This window comes from Mya arenaria, chromosome 6 (assembly GCF_026914265.1).
Source record: "Mya arenaria isolate MELC-2E11 chromosome 6, ASM2691426v1".
In the NCBI taxonomy this organism is placed as follows: domain Eukaryota; kingdom Metazoa; phylum Mollusca; class Bivalvia; order Myida; family Myidae; genus Mya; species Mya arenaria.
The window spans coordinates 27,957,153-27,973,377 of record NC_069127.1 but is presented as its reverse complement, the minus strand read 5'-3'; the positions used below and the strand labels follow the sequence as shown (position 1 = coordinate 27,973,377).

At 31.9% G+C, this 16,225-nt stretch overlaps 1 long non-coding RNA gene across 1 annotated transcript; it reads left to right on the top strand.

Annotated features, from left to right (window-relative positions):
• The first annotated feature begins 8,087 nt into the window (after positions 1–8,087).
• On the top strand, positions 8,088–14,058 carry LOC128237311 (uncharacterized). Its single transcript, XR_008261569.1, has 3 exons — positions 8,088–8,162; positions 13,424–13,546; positions 13,954–14,058. It is a non-coding gene; the product is annotated as an uncharacterized LOC128237311 (long non-coding RNA).
• The last annotated feature ends 2,167 nt before the right edge of the window (positions 14,059–16,225 follow it).

The window sequence follows — 16,225 nt, the reverse complement described above, 5'->3', positions numbered from 1 at the left end:
CTACCACTGTCACTGGTTGGCGAATGAAGACATGCTCACACTCTTGGGCAAGGCAGAGCTGGCAAGCAAGGTCATTATAATTGACTTCGAAAAAGCCTTCTAGGTCGGAAACAAAACCATCTGTGTTGTCCATATTGACAAACGCTTTGGCGATGCATCAAACATCGTTGATAGATGTAATTGTAAAGAATGATGAAAACCGTCCTATGCACGATTCTAACCTTTTAACATATTTTTAATTCTGTTAAATGAGTTCAAGGAAAAAAGCTGATCGCCTTTTTTAAGCATTTGGTCAAGGGTTAATACAGTATAATATATGTTTTCAGCTAAGCCGCAGATTCAAATTTGGTTGCGTGTGCAACACACTTTCAAATCCACGTAAAGATTTAGCCAAAAAATAGGCATTTCAAGAAAATAAATATAACCTTTTACAGAGAAATAATGCCCAGACTGACCAGATCTGTCTTCTAGACAGATGTTTGACAAACTACGAAATTATCTCACGCTTGATATCCTAATTCCTTAAAAAACAATTATATTGTTTTTTACCTACAATTAAACAATAATATTGTTTTTTACCAACAATAAATCAATACCATTGTTTTTTTAAGTCTGATGCAGGTGATGCCAGTTTCACTCCGGTTTCGGCCTAAATATACTGGTGTGCCTTTTAAGATTTGCATAACCATTTAAGAGCCAAAATCTGCAATTGATAATCATCTTCATAAGAAGAATAACAGTTTCAGTTTTGATTGAAATTGTTTCCCAATGTTATGATAAATGGTAAACAAATGGTGCAAATGTGAGAAGCTTTGAAGAAGAAAACTGATATTTAAATAGTAATAGTGATGAAATCACTGACATTATGTTTACCTTGTACTTAGCAACTAAAGCACCAGACCTACCAGTATGCTACTCTTTATGTAACTGCTGAATTTTAAAAACCCAAAACATACAGATAAGAACTGTGGCGCAGTTGTTTACGTTGTGTGATTTAAATGCACCCCCGCATATATTTTTGTTGGTGGTTAGTTGAAATCCAACTGAAGCAATCTCTAATCAATATTAACCTGAGTTCATCTTACAAATTTAATATTTGAATGTTAGAAGATTTGTTTTCAGAATATCAGCAATAATGTTTTTCCTTTAATTGTCTCAGTTTCAATACAAATGAAAAATGTAATGAACAAGTTCATAAGTGCTGTTCTATCTGAGAATTTCCCTGGGTGTGAACTGCTTACTGTGTCATTGGCTTCATCACCATTGAACAGAAACCGAACTTCTACTTAAAATATCGAGACAATGAATACACTTTTAAAATAATATTCTTACGAATTGTGTATGTTTGTTAACCTTATTAGATAATCACGAGTATTGAACTTTTCACTAAAGTATGGCACGAACATTTAAATAAAGTGGCACTCTTATTCAAAATAAATACATACACATGTATAACAAAAACATACATTTTGAGTAATAAACCCTTAACTACTTACTAAAAATGCATTTATGGAAAATATTAATTACTAATAACAAGTTTGTAATTGTGTATTTAATAGCAGAAGGCGCAAATATTATTAAATGATTGGTGAATACTAAAGGATTTACTGTCATATACTATCATCTCATGAGTTAGAAATACCGTGTTTAATGCTAATCTCTTTCAAATCAAACTCGATATCCTTCATAAGAACCATTGTTGTTGATAATTGTTCATCCTTTTTGGAGTATTAAAACAATATTATTAATTGTGGTGAATCTTATTTGTGGAAAGGAGTGCATGTTTAAAGTGACACTCCTATTCAAAATCAATAAATACACATGTATAGCAAATATAAATTTTGAGTGATAAACCTTTTACTACTTACTAAATAATGCATTTATGGGAAATATTAAAACTTATAACAAGATTGTGACCGTGTATTCACTAGATGGAAATATTAAATGATTGGTGTATGCTTAAAGATTTACTGTGATCGACTATAGTCTCATAAGGTAGATATACCATGTTTTCTGCACCTTTCTTTCAAATTAAATTCGGTGTTCTTTATAAGAACCATTGTTTTCGACATTTATTCAACCTTTTTGGTATATCAAAACATTTGTATTAATTGCAGTGAATTTATTTGGGAGTAAGGGTGCATCTTTACGGTATCGAATGTAAAAAGATGTATATTTTGAATGCATTATGAATTATTATTATTTTGGTATCATGTAATAGCACAACATTTGTAAAAAAGCAAGACATTAAAGATAAACTGTAACTTATATTGGCCTCGGAAACTTACAAAATATGTCAGTTCACTTCCGATTTCAGTTGAAATAAAGAACAAACATATAAACTGCTATTAATTTTTTGATGAAGATGTTTATGTCATTTTTTGAAAATAGTAGAACAATCAACATACAATATCATTTTAATAACATCCGAAATTGATAAAACATATTTTGTAAATATCTAATATAGTTCATATTTGACGTACTAAATACTTCAATTTGTTACATTTATTCTGGGCTGGTGGCCTTATATTACAATAAACACTATGTCTAGAAAATGACTTCATGGACATACACAATGGGATGATCGTTTTCAGACTGATGGGAATCTTGCAGTTTGAATTCCAGTCAAAATCAGCAAATTATAACTGCCTCGGGGCTTCGTTTTTGTTAAGTGGAAAAACGTCGTACTATAACGCTAAATGTGCTTCTACGTTATCAAGCATATGCCAACAACGTGTTGATAGTGATTTGAGTAATAAATGTTTACCTAGGCTAGAAGAATTTTGCTTCAACGAAGAAAATCGTTCATTTCTTGATCATTACCGAAACTGTTGGTTTTACAATGAAAAACTTGTTAAACCAGTTAAATCCAGGAACCACAGTATCTTTAAATTGTTCCGTAATGCTTGGCAGTTTTCGAGCTTTCAACGCTTTTGAGAATGATGGCGAAAACAATGGCATTGCTACTTTGTCATGTTTATCAATCACACAATTTAATGGAATCAAGTATGGAACTTGTATAGATTGATTTCTTCTAGTTTTTGTCTTGTTTACAAACTTTAAGCAGTATTTTAACGAATGTCATATATGTTCGCGATTATGTTATTCGTACACAATAGCTTCGTACTCGTACTCTTGGTTATTTCAAGGCTGTTACATTTTTGCAATTTAAGTTAAGATTAACCATCTTATTATAATGTAACTAGTTTTTGTATACATTTATTGAATAGTAAGGTGGAAGACTTATTTTGAGCTGTTGGTCTAGCTTATGGTTGAGCGGTTTGCTTTAAGTGATTTGTTGTTTATTTCGCTACCATTAGTTGTTTTATTAGGAACATTCCTCCGGAGTATGCTGGTTTAGTAAGATTCCCAGAACGTATTCGGTGTTTTTAAACAAAGCTTATACCCTCAAAAATATTCTGGACCAAACATTTTAACATGTAACAGCATCCGGATTAAGTTTGCAAATCCGGAATTTTTGCAAACTTATTTTTTTTATTTTTCACCCAATGTTTTTTTTAAAATGTGTTAGGTAATACTAATAAGAGATATTTTTTGTTTCCTGAAATTTAATTTAGAAATATGTTTTTTTGGCATTTAAAGTCAACTTTTCCAATGGGAGTCCCATTGGAAAATGGCCTTCCCATTGGAAAAATGGTTTTTCCGATTGGAAAATCAGCCCAACATTTTTTGTTGGAAAATTCTCCCACATTTTCAAAAAAGGAATTTGTGATTAATAACAATCATTATCATTAATGGTTATAATGTTATCTAGAAAAAATGCGTTTATAGTACTTTTTATCATTTTTTGTAAAAAAAAATCCTGTCGACCATTTTTTCCAATTGGATATTTCCCACAATTCAATATGGGAAAAGTCAGGAAATTGGAAAACTCCAATTGGAACATTGTCCCATTGGAATCTTCCAATTGGTAACATTGGCAATGGGCTTAATCCAATTGGAGGTTCTGGCAATAAATTTTAATGGGAATATATTTCAACTTTCCTAAATCTCTTAAAAGAACACCTATTTATTTATTTAGGAATATATTTGAAGTTTTGTTTTATTGTTTACCTGTGTCCTGACATTGTATCCATCCAATTCCAAGCTAATACTTCTGTGCTGATATCTTAGCGATAAGATTTAAGCATCTTTTAATGAATTTGAATGCAATAAATCATATCAAAAATTACCTGAAGTATTCTTACTCAACCAGTGACACAAATTCCATTTTTTAAATATCTTTACACTAGTTTCATCTCCTCAGACGCCATTTTTAATCGATTAAGTTGTGGTTACAAACGACTAAGAACTTATTCATTTTTTCAAAGCTATACTCACTTTTACGCTTGAAAATGTTATTTCGGTTGTCAGTACCTTTACACAGAAAATGTACCATTTTCTTGATTTTTAATGAAGATGTAATTAATTGATGGAAATCCATATGAAATGTTTTACCTAAGATAATAGTATATTTCATACACACTGTTCTGCAGGGGAGCAGGACCTTTCAACCCCAAGAGGCTTTTTAACCCTTCTAAAAAAGAACACTTTTCAGTTTTCAACCCTTAGACTTTTAAACCCCTATTTCAAAGACTTTTCAACCCATACCTGTTTGGACTTTTTAACTCCTATAACAAAGACTTTTCAACCCCTAGTTGAATTATTTTAATAACCATATTAAAGACTTTTTAACTCCTAAACCAAAGACTTTCCAACCCCTATTATTTGGTTTTGAGCTGGTCCAAGCTAAACACCATTAAAAATGCTGCAAGGCATTTTAGAATGTTAACATGCATCATGTGCCAATGCCTTCCTCAAACAGTAATACTAGTATATGTTTTAGAAAAAAATATCGAACTGTACAAACATGTAAGGCTGGTGAATTTTGCATTACAAAATAAACGCTATTGGTAATTAATGCCATGTTGTCACTTTACTACATACCCGGTAGTAGTATATAAGCCAGTCATCCTACAAGATAGCAGTGAAGCAAAAATACACATATGATGATTACTTGTAAATCATCTTGTATATGTGGAAAAAATGAACTTGTTATCTAGCTGATTGTAAAAACACTTTGTCATTCTTAAAGGGACTCGTACCTCATTGGCACCAAATAATCATTTTCCAGGTAATGTGTCTGAAATAATTAGTTAACTCTTTGATACTGAAATTGCAGAACAAAATACAATGAAAGTATGAAAACAAAGTCTTGTTTTAATCAGGGGTGAACCTACGCTTTTTACGTCATGGACAAATAAATAGCATAACCACTCAGCAAAAGGGACTCATACATAATTTATGGATATTTTGATCATGCATACCTTGGAAGCAACACCTTTTATTTCGTATTTAAAACAAATTTGCTAAAGAACCACATTTTACAAACTACGAGCTATAACTTATACAATAAACTCAAACCTGGTTGAGCATTTTTGATGTAGAAATTAGGCACCCAAAATGCCAACAAGTACATATATGCATGCATAAATATTGAAGCAATGGTTAACATCGTCGCTTAAGTATATCCCTCACGCATCAAAATTAATTTTGCAATTGCACTAGTGGCCAGAAGGAGGGGGGGTGACCCCCCCCCCCAACCACAACGTACCGATGTCGTCCAAGTTAACTTTTCGTTTCGAGGCAGGGGATACAGGGTAATCCAGAAGAACTGGAAAAAAGGTTGTGAAATTGCGTAAATTTGTTTATTTTTTGTTTAGTGACACTGTTATTCAAAATCAATACATACACATATATAACAAACATCAATTGTGACTGATAAACCTTTAACTACATACTAAATAATGCATTTATTGAAAATATTTATTACTGATAACAAGATTGTAACCGTGTTTTTAATAGCAGAAAGCGCAAAAAATATTAAATGATTGGTAAATGCTAAAAGATTTATTGTGGTCTACTATAGTCTCATAAGGTAGAAATACCGTGTGTTATGCTCATTTCTTTCAAGTTTAACTTACTACAACATAAACTCTCCAAGATAATTGTAAAAAACATCAGAAAGTGTTCGGATTTGTGACCTTAGCCAGTAACATCTAAACGGGTTTATGCAAAAACCGGGGGTGTTTTGAAAAATATTGAAATTGTATTAAGTGAAGTATTTTATGGTTTAAATTGATCATAAAGGTTTATATTCATACTTTACCATGTAAGTGAAAAGTTATTTTGCATTAAAACACATTATTTACCTTTCCAATAAAACAAAAGTTGACTGACACAGACAACAATTATGCCAAGCGGAACAACTCGACCCAATCGTAATAACTCGGCCACCACTGACAAGCTTCTAGATAGACCTCGTAAATACAATCGTAACAACTCAGCCATGGCCGAAATGTTCCAATTGTTTAAAAATTGTGCCCTGAAGCCTTGCAGGTGCCCTTCATGTATATATATCGCTATGTTTTGACAGCAAGAAATGAAAAATAAACGTCAAACTCATAATTATTCATAGGATATGACATTTTTATGTATGGAACTGATATAAAATTACATAATCTGGTAATATTTCTTGTTTTATGATATTTTTGAGATGTTAAATGCTTTAACCCAGAATCCCGATCGGAATAACTACCCACTTTTGATACTAAACAATTTGTATGTGAAGGATTTGCCATATCAAAAAAGATACAAAAATCCGTAAACGTACAATTCTTTGGTCTTAGCTTAGATTTAGCTTGTGAATGTCATTTTACAGCGAAATCAACAAGTTAAAAATTCCTCATGACCTGTTCCTTATCAATATGAAATATCTTTAAACTTTTAGGAACATTATGCAAAAAAAAACAACAGTATGTTTTACCTTCGGTATAAGAAAATAACTATTTTCTAATAAAACTACTGTTGAAAAATAAGCTAATGAAATGGAAAATAAAAAGATGCTTCCAAACATGCCATATTTTCTTGAGACCATTCAGGGGGATTAATGTTCAAAAGTCTGAAAATTCAGGGGGATTTTGGTAGTATTCAGGGTTTTTTTTTAGCAGGTCTAATTTGACAAAATTTCAAAGTATTTTAAGTCGCAAGTACAAAAAAACAAATTGCCATAATTTTGAAAGACTCCCGAGGGGATTATGTCCAGAATTTAAGGGGATTTGGGTCACATACCAAAGAATTTTCATCATCGCCATGTAGCATTACGGGCATGACACACGTGCCAATTTACCTTGTCTACCCCTTTTTCCAGCACTTCATCTATATTTTAATGAGACACAGCCATATTGCATAATAAAAGCACTCACTTGCAAAATAGAATACTTCACAGAAAAATATGTTTCAGAGACAATTTAATGGGCTTACCTTCCTCTAAAATTGGATACAAAATCTGCTCATTATGATCATAAATGATGACTTTCAGACTAATAGAGAGAATGGAATGATTTATCAATATTTTTCATTTCAATTCCCAAATAGTCAGATTTGTTTGCTTCTGATAAAAAGCAAATGCATAATTTATTGTTTAAGTTCATAAACATATCATCTTTTGGCATTACTAACCACGCCCCCCCCCCCCGTCCGGGGGTATACTAGGAATAGTCGGGAAATGGGCCGTGTTTTTACTTTCTATGTGGCCACGCAGGGCCGGGTGACCGCAGTGGTTTTGTCTTTGAGCCAAATTTAGCCGAGATTGGGCCTTATATAGAGTCTCTGGTGTGCAGGGGCATTTGGCCGGGGTTTTACCAACAGTTCGTTCCCGCAGGGGAGGGGATTAGACCCAGGGTTGGCTGGACCGAAAGTCAAAGTCCCCGCTATTCCCTGGACCTGGGGGCACCAGGGTTACAATTGACTGGTGCACAACATTTAAGATATTTATAAAATAAATAAAAGTACAGTTAATCAATATATTTTAATTTTAATGTGGTAAATTAACAAAGAATTAGATAGATGCTTTATGCAAAATCTCACAAAGATGTAAAAAATTACTAAAGATTTCAGGTTTGCTAGTTTGTAAAAATATTTCATGGAATCATGGTAAATTGTTATATTATATGTCCAATGACAGCCCATATATTTTTTAACTACTTGAACCTTTCTTGTTATAATTCTTCTTATTATTTTTTTTAGTTGATGTGTGATGCTGATAATACAGAGACGGCTAGAGTGACAGAGTTTGATGAATAAACTTAAATTAAAAAACAGTGAGTACAATAATCTATTTTAACATGTCTTGTGTGTAAAGTGTGATTCCAAAGCAGTAAATATATATATATATGTATCTTTAAGTTTTGAATCACAAATTTAGATCAAAGATCTATTATCACACAAAACTTAAAGGATATATATGAAAAGTCATGTGAATTGTGCAAGTCATATAATATAAAATTTATATTGATCAAGTCAAGCCATGCCATGTAAAAAAAAAACTGACATCATATCAAAGATTGTATGAATCATTCTCAGAGCTATTGAAAATATTTAATTGGTTGTAAGCGGACCATGCACGGTAATTTTGAGTAACCCCACCAGCCAATACAATATGGCTAAAAAGGCTTTGATAATATTTTTTATCTAATGTTTATCTTTCCTAAAATATTTATATTTATAAATCTATTTACCAGTATAAATCTGTATTTATTTATTGATTAATGCATTTATTTGCTCACTTATATATACAATACACTTATCGTTGTATATTGTCTAGCTAATACATGTATACAAATTTGCATAATATGCATAATTATGGGGGGGGGGGGGGTCATAATTACCTATGGTGTACTGTCTTGTTCTTACGAAGATATGATTTTGACTAAAATCCTTACTGAAAAGGCAGTGCAGACTGGCCTGTTTAAATAATTAATTAAATCTTAATGGGTTTAAATGTATTTTATTTTATTTTTAAAGATATTTTAGAGTTTAAAAGGAAGAGAGTCTGTTTTGAAGACTAAATAATTATATAGTCAGGATAAAAAATAATTATTTTTCAAAATCAAGTTCAAATAATTTTCCATTATTTGGCAAATGGAAAAAAGCTTTATATATTAAGAATGTTTTACTCGATAGAAAGTAGGCCCAGTATCCTTTGCATTGCAACACTAAGAAAGTAAATATTAAGAAAGTAGGCCCAGTATCTTTTGCATTGCAACACTAAGAAAGTAAATATTTATTTTTTGTCTTTTACCAATTCCATCAAAGTCTGTGAGTGGCTCATGATGCTTAGGCCTGCCAATTTAATGGTTTTCGAAATCATAAATTGAGACAACTTATAACTTTTGTATAAAATCTTCAAAGCTTTCAATAACTTAACATGTCATCCACCTTATTGTCTCAATTTAAAAATAGTTTTCACTCAACAACTTACTTATTAATCAGGATAATAATTTGATAATGACTATCACTATCATTCTGTAAGATAATGTACTGGTACATAAATTTAATCCCCAATATATCAGATGAATGTGATAGTATATGCTCTTAATAGTTGTAGCCCGGAATTATACGTAGGAAACAATAGAGTCATTGGACTGTTACACGAATTTCAATAGCTCGAAATTCGCCTTTTATTTGTACCAGCATGGGAAAACCCTGTTATGTTAATACATATACCCCGGAAGTAACAAATAAAAGGTGAATTTCGAGCTATTGAAATTCATGTAACAGTCCAATGACTCTATTGTTTCCGAAGTAATGTGTGTATATTACAACGGTTTAATTTTGTTTGTACCGGAGGATTAGGTCGGAAAAACTAGAATAGCTATAATTCCGGGCTACAACTATTCCGGGCTATATGTATTAATATATATATATATATATATAAATGCACGAAATCAATGTGGGATTTTTATTAAGTTTTGGTTAAACCATCTTTGTAACAAATTACAGTTACTTCCAAATTACATCTTATTCTACATAATACAAACTGGAGGACAGTTCTTTTTATTTGGTAATGTTAAGAGACTTGAAGACAAAAAAAAATGTTTAAATTCAGAAAACCTTACACAAAGTAGAAACCTTCTATTAATGTCATTATCTTGAAAAAATGAACATGCCTTTTAGCAATTGTATCAATCTGTGAAAATCTACATTTTGCCTTCGACATGTTATACAATTTAAGGATATTTACATGGAAATTAAGTTCAATTCTAAATTGACAGTCATGTATTTCTTCCAAAATTTCATAGTATAAGGAACATGAATTTTTTATGAATTTAAGTGCATAACTGCAGATAATGATCATTATCTTAAATCAATTACAAGCCAATTCATAGTCATGCATATAGCCGCCTTTTCAAAATATGATAGTGATTGTTTCAAATGACCAGTCTTTCTCTGTGGGGGGTGGGGGCTGTCAGTCATAAGGAAACCTTTAAAAGGCATATTAATTCAGCCAATCAGATGTCAGGTTCAGTGAAAGGGGCGATGCCAGGTCAAGTAAAAGGGGTGGAGCTAAAATAAATACTGACATTCAATGAAGATAGATCCCCCTTTGGCCTCACAAATATGTTTCAGTCACACTAGGGGGTGTGACAGGGTCAAGCCATAATGGAGCCATAGGCAAGCAGACTTTTATTAACCCAACAACAACAACAGGTGTAATTCTTACCAACTGAGGAAAAAACTTTAGAGGTTTTATTATTGCTCATTTTTTATACAAATTAAATATCTAACAATGACAAATATAAAATATGATAATTCAAGCATAATATTGACACCAAACATGACACATCTTGCAAATGGTCTTGAATAAAATTCCTACACTTTTTATAATGATAATACATGGGACCAATATCAAAACCATTATCCTGTTAAATAGGACAATGGATTTGATATTGGTAATTCGCAGACAATACAATGTAATTAAGTAAAAAAATACACAGTATGCACATCTGGCTTCAAACAAAAATTGTTGCTTAGGCCAAAAAAAAGTATTCATAGTTTCCATTTAAATATCAAAAAAGGTAGGCATACGGTAACTGTTGTTTTTTTTAGAACCATGTTTCTTTGGCAAACTGACCTATATCAGGGAATTATTAAGGTCTTTACTAAAAAAGCACATATTGATCAAAACACCAAAAACAAAAAAGGATCAGAAGGATAAAAATAGGGTCAGTTGGGCGGAAACAAAGATTTTTGAATCCTTATTTTGTCAATGATGTCATGTCAGTGATCAAAATGATAACACAATTTAAGCCCTGCATTCTGGAATGTGGGGCTAAATTCTTGATTGTGTTATAGTAGGGCCAAAAATAAAATGATTTGGTTAGGGTTACATCCTTTTTAAAAACAGAAAGAGTAAAAAGTATAAAGGATTACATTTTTAAAATACATAATATATATTCGTTTTCACTTTAAAATACATGCATTGTTACAGTCTTGTTTTCAGTAGGTAACTTTTCCTTAAATGCATTCTTTGGAAAGTAATTTAAGGTTTATTATTCAAAATATATGTTAGTCAACTTGTGTATGTATTGATTTCCAACTTTTTTATTTTTGTTTAAACTTTATGTATTAGAATTTCTTTGCGTAAATACCTGCTTATGTGATAAAAGACTGCTGACTAAAGATTAGATTTCAGATTTTGATATTTCCATTCCAAATTTAATGTTTTACAGCTTAAACTGCTACTAACAGTTTAAGAAAAATGCATAAAACATCAATTTTGGATGGAAGTATGAAAAGCTGCAATCTGATATTTTGTCAGCAGTCTTTTATCGCTGGTTTGCAGATATTTACGCAAAAATTCGCTTGTTCGAAGACAAAAATTTTAAAAAAAGTTGTCAAAACGTTCAGTCTGTGAGGTTGCAGCTTTAATATAAGACTAACGTAAATATTAAAAACACATGAGGCCCCTTTAATATTAACATGTCAATATCGAAAAGAAGATGAAAACTATGAGAAAGTGTTTTTATAATTAAAAATAAATTGCTTAAAGCAAATATCTGAAATTAATAATTGTCATGCAAAGCAGCCTGTAATGAATATGAATATTAGATTTTGGCCTTGAACACCTTTTTAAGAAGAGTGTTTTGAAGTAAGGATTATCATAATGCTGAACTTAATATTGTACTGTAGCTTTGTAGCAAATCCTTATGATTAAAGTCACTGTGTCTTCCTTATGCTGTGATAAAGATCTCCATAGTAACATTTCTAAACCTAATAAATTAAGTGAAAAAGGGTGTTTATTGGGGGTAATAAAACACATCTTGATAATGGCCAATTAGTTTTAATCTTTCAAGTGTTGGTAGGATGGGAGGGGGGTCTTAACTTTTTGAACTGCCAATATTTTCCTGGTTATTTTGTCCACCATGTCAAAATGATCTGGGTTGTTTTGTCAACCCTGTCTAAATGGGTTGGACGTGTTTTGTCCCCTTAGTCAAAAATGACATGGGATGTTTTGTCCTACATTTTTATAAAGGAGTTCAGAATAAATAACACATTAGTTTTCGTGCTTATGTAAAATAAATGCAAATGACTTTCATTATAAGTTTAAAAAATACTCTTAACGCTGCATTCTCACAGATTTACCATTTTTACAACTTTTTTATTTTTGTCTTGGAAAGAGCAAATTTTTGCGTAAATATCTGCAACCCATTGATGTAAGATTGTTGATAAAAAAAACAGATCTTAGATTTTCATATTTTCGAAAATGTTTTAGAGCTTAAAACCTTACTAACGGTTTAAGAAAAATGCATAAAACATCAATTTATGAACTTAAATATAAAAATCCGCGATCTAATTTTTTGTCAGCAGTCTTATTAACTGGTTTCCATGGATTGTAGCAAAAATTGGCTTGTTCCAAGACAAAAATTAAAAAGTTGTCGAAATGTTTAATCTGTGATAGTGCAGCTTTAATTATGGTAGCTTTTCAGTCATTTGCCTATATATGTCTATTTGATTCAGTAAATACTTCATAATATTAAAGCTAGGCTTATTAGGATATGCTTATTTTTCATTGGGTTCTATTTTTAGCACATAACAGCTTCATTACAAGAATATATTAATTATTATTAAAGCTGCATGCACTCTCACAAATTTACCGTTTTTACAACTTTTTATTTTTTTTTGTCTTGGAAAGAGCAAATTTTTGGGTTTAATAGTATCTGCAAACCAATGATAAAAGACTGCTGACATAGATCATATCGCAGATTTGCATATTTTCGTTTGAAAGCCAATGTTTTGTGGGTTAAACTATTACTAACAGTTAAAGAAAAATGCATGATCTAATTTTTTGTCAGCAGTTTTATATCACTGGTTTTCATGGATTCTTGAAAAAAAAAATACTTCCTCTGTTGGCCAATTGAGAACAAAATCAAGAGGTTTTGGGTTTGCTGTTTATATGTTCTGAAATTTTTCAAAAGCATTTATTTATAGGACTTATGAATTTTATGTACAGCATTCTGTATATTGTCAAGTGTCCTTTTTTAAAATTATATACAGTTCATGTATAAATTTAATGTTTCAGGAAATAACCACCATCTCTCTCAGAGGTCATCTTTCTCATTATTGTGGGGAAACCTCAAAGGGCATCAGGAAAACCTTCATCAACCTCTTTGTGCCCAGTGGCTTGTGCAACAGTGTTTCAGAAGTATAAATACCTTTTTAATTTGTGTATATCAATTGTATAATGACTTGTTTTTATAAATTAAATATATATATATGATTTATTTAAATATATATAGATGGTTAATCTTATGACTTCCTGATAGTATTTAAGTTGTGAAATATTAAATAATCTAATCATAAAAAATGCTTGGAAATGACAATAAAAAAAAGATATTTGTCGAATAGGAAGTTTCACCTGTCCTGTTTATATTACAAATCATTTTAAATCAGACAGAAAATTCAATATACTTGTTGTATCTCACTGTTTATTTGTCTTCACATTTTGTATTGTCACATCAAGCCTGTTTGAACATCCTAGAGAAGATAAGTGTATAGAAGCGGATATGATATAATAAATATGCATATAAATGTGCTTGGGATTATTTTCAGATTATCATTAAAATGGGGATAATGGATGACTGGCCACACATATGGGGCTATGGAAAAGCTTCAGAGCAGGCTGCCAGGTGGTGGTGTTAGTAGTTTATACTCCGGGTCCCGGCGTGAGCACATTGAAGGGTCCCAGAGTGACAGTTCAACCACCGCACACCTATCCTGGGAAGAACCAGTACTAGGTGCCTTCACCTCTGCAAGGAACTGACAGCTTCTGTACATGCCAGGTGCAGTGGTACAGTGCGAATGGTCGTAGAAAGGATTTCATAACCAATCACAACAGAGGTGACCTGGTCCGCCCGGGAATCGAACCCGGGATGTCCAATTCAGAGTCCAACGCTCTACCGATTGAGCTGACCGGGCGGACATATTAGCTACATTAGATGACAAGCCATCTATGCTGGACATTCTTCACAATAAAATGTGATGTCACAGGAGCTGTCTATCTCAACAGCTCACACTGTCCGTATTTGACTAAAGGAATGAATGAAGTCACTGCAGAAGTTAGATTGAGGAATGTCCATGTCACTACCCATCATTTGGAAGGAGTTGGATAAAAAAAGTGTGGCCTATGTATTGAAACAGGTCCGATTTCCAGTTACGGACAGTCTTGATTTGTCTGATTACGTTTTTGACCAACATGATGGTCTAAAAGAACACTTACTGGTAACTGGTAAAATCATGGCCCAGTTGTTCCAAGAGGCAGGCGAGTGGGAAGTTACTAGACTCCATTTCTTTATGGGTTGATCTGAGGTTCCAGTTCAGTTAAAGTACTGATAGAACACCAAGTGTTTGCCATAATACAGCAACATTTGATTTGTAACTATGTATTTGTTTGAATTGTTGAAACAGTACTGTTTACTATATAATGTGTATGTATATGAAGAATAATATTATAAATAATTTGTAAGAACCTTTTGATATTAAGTAAAATGTCGATAAGTCTAAATATGTATCTGCGAATCATTTTTGTATATCTGTAAAGATTACATTGCCTATATTCCTCAATTTATATTTTTCTTTTAGCCAGTCAATAACTTTTCTTAAGTTCTATCTTCAAAATTGTCGGGACAGGGATTATAGCCCTTAATTAACCCAAATATGTTACATTCAATGCAAAATTTCTAATTGGCTGCATTTAGGCAGTTCAGATGCAGGAACAAACATCACTTGGGTCCTTAATAATAGCTTTCCATCTGACATTGAAGATCCAATAAAAGGAATTTGTCATGTGACTGTTTATTAACTCTCAATTTATTGAAAGTGAAATTACTTACATGATTTGTAAGAACTAAATTATAATGATATCAAATGATTGTTTAAATTAAATAAAATAGATGATTACATACATGAACTATTTTTATTTCTTGTTTGTCAATATGAAGAGTAATGCAATGGCTTTTGAATTTCATAAAAAAGGATGGAAAAATGTATGTTTATTGTTTAAGCAATTAATTAAGTAATAAAAGTTTTTTTTTTTTCTTTTTTTCAAATTGTGCTATCTTATAATACAGATCGTTATTTGTTTAATTTTGGTACAAATGAAGTATATAAGGTATGTCTAATGTTACAAATAGCAAAAATTCAAATGCAAATCATGGTGACTTGACTAAATGTGAATGCTAATTGAATCAAAATAGTTAATAATTAATAATGTTCATTTGAAACAATTGAGAGTAATAGTTTGGTTTGTGTATGCCATATATTCCCGGGGAGGGGGGGGGATGAAAAAATGAAAAGTATATTACTATGCGCAGTGCTATAATGATTAATAAGTAAATGTTTTTAGCTCACCTGTCACATAGTGACAAGGTGAGCTTTTGTGATCACAATTTGTCCGGCGTCCGTCTGTCGTCCGTCCGTCCGTAAACTTTTACTTTAAACGACATCTCCTCATAAACCGCTTAGCCAATTTCTTCCAAACTTTACAGGAATGTTCCTTGGGTGGTCCCCTTTGAAAATGTTCAAAGAATTGAATTCCATGCAGAACTCTGGTTGCCATGGGAAAAACTTTAAAAATCTTATTTTTCAAAACCACAAGGCCTAGAGCCTTAATATTTGGTATATAGCATCATCTAGTGGTCCTCTACCAAAATTGTTAAAACTATCCCCCTGGGGTCAAAAATGGCCCTGCCCCGGGGGTCACTTGTTTTACATAGACTTATATAGGGAAAACTTTAAAAATCTTCTTCTCAAAAACCACAAGGCCTAGAACCTTGAAAATTGGTATGTGTCATCATGTAGTGGTCCTCTACAAAATTTGTTCAAA